General features: G+C 38.9%; 1 protein-coding gene across 1 annotated transcript in view; it reads left to right on the forward strand.

The window, feature by feature from the left end:
• The window catches only part of LOC309640245 (uncharacterized protein), a 645,560-nt gene that overhangs the window by 482,619 nt on the left and 161,444 nt on the right, over positions 1-1,497 (forward strand). The gene's annotated exons all lie outside the window — the stretch shown is intronic.

A 1,497-nucleotide genomic window follows, 5' to 3' on the forward strand; every position in this document is an offset into this window, starting at 1 on the left:
CTGTTGAGAAAACTTGTTCTTTTTGTGTAATTTCCTATCACTAGCATGAAATAGTCAAGAAATTGCCCTTGTTGTGAAAACTTCAACTCAGTAACTCAGAGGTAAAGAAAATTGGCATAAGAACATTAATTCTCCATTTGGACAGAATGTCTGAACTTTGTGAGGTTCACCCATCATTGTTGTAAAACTCTAAAGATCAAGTTTATTTTGGAAGTTCTGCTACAACCTCAAGTATCACGTTACCAATAGCACAGCAGTGGGGAAAACAGAAAAGACCAACATTCTATTTCCGAATACACATCTCTGTTGTTTTAAAGTTCACAGTGTTTGCTTTACTAATTCAGAGAAGATCACAAATTATGTCTTAGGTTAGTGTTTAACATTTTGCTTTTCCAAAGTAACCTTCTTATTACCAATGCCACTGATGACGATCACAGGAATAATAAACTCATATCTTGAATGGGAATAAAAAGCATGACCTGAATTATCTTTGACTAGGATTGGCCACCCTCAAACCTCTCAACATTTGTCTGTTTCTTATTACTGATATAAGCAATGATGTAAATGTACCCATTTTGGGGTAAGCAAGCAAGAAAGCTAGCTAAGATCTCCTATGGCAGCCCGTATAGAGTCAGGTTGTGTGTGGGTGTATGGTGGGGGGAGCAGGGGGCTAAAGTCACACCATCTCATTGGGATACCCTAAAGTTTGTGCAACCAAGAAAATAGTTGGCTTCCCTGGCAGAAAGCATCACACAAAATTACACAGGGTTCTTGGAAGGATGAGGTTGTAGCCCTGAGGACACCGGAAGCCAGTGATTGGCAGCAGAAAATAATGGCTTGTGATTAATGGTTGGAAGCCTTCTGATAAGCTCCTTAGATACCAAAACATCAGAGGAATGTATGACAAATATGGCTCCAATTTATTTAATCTTACAAACCATAATAATCTGAGCTTCGTAAGGTTTATTTGAATTGTTTCTCTTATCTCTTTGTCTTGAAGATTTAAACTAAATTTATTTTTTTGACTTGAGTTAGTTCAATTTCTTTAAAAATATTTTTACTCTGTAAATTAGTACACTGTGATGGTTAATTTTATGTATCAACTTGACTGGACTGAGGACTGTCCAGATAATGGCTAAAACATTATTTCTGGATGTGTCTGCAAGGGTGGATCTGGAAGAGATTGGCACTTGAATCAATAGACTGAGTAAAGACCATTACCCTCCCCAATGCAAGTGGGCATCAACCAATCCGCTGAGCACTTGAGTAGAGCAAAAAGGCAGAGGAAGGGCAAATTCTCCCTCTCTGCCTGAGCTGAGACGTACATCTTCTCCTGCCCTCAAATACTGATGATGCTCCTGGTTCTCAGACCTTGAGAGTCAGACTGAATTATACCACTGACTTTCCTGGTTCTCCAGCTTGTCGAGGGCAGATCATGGAACTTCCCGTCCTCCATAATCATGTGAGCCAATTCCTATAATAAATCTCTTCATATAT

Source organism: Balaenoptera physalus (genome assembly GCF_965194825.1).
Source record: "Balaenoptera physalus genome assembly, chromosome: 12".
NCBI lineage: Eukaryota > Metazoa > Chordata > Mammalia > Artiodactyla > Balaenopteridae > Balaenoptera > Balaenoptera physalus.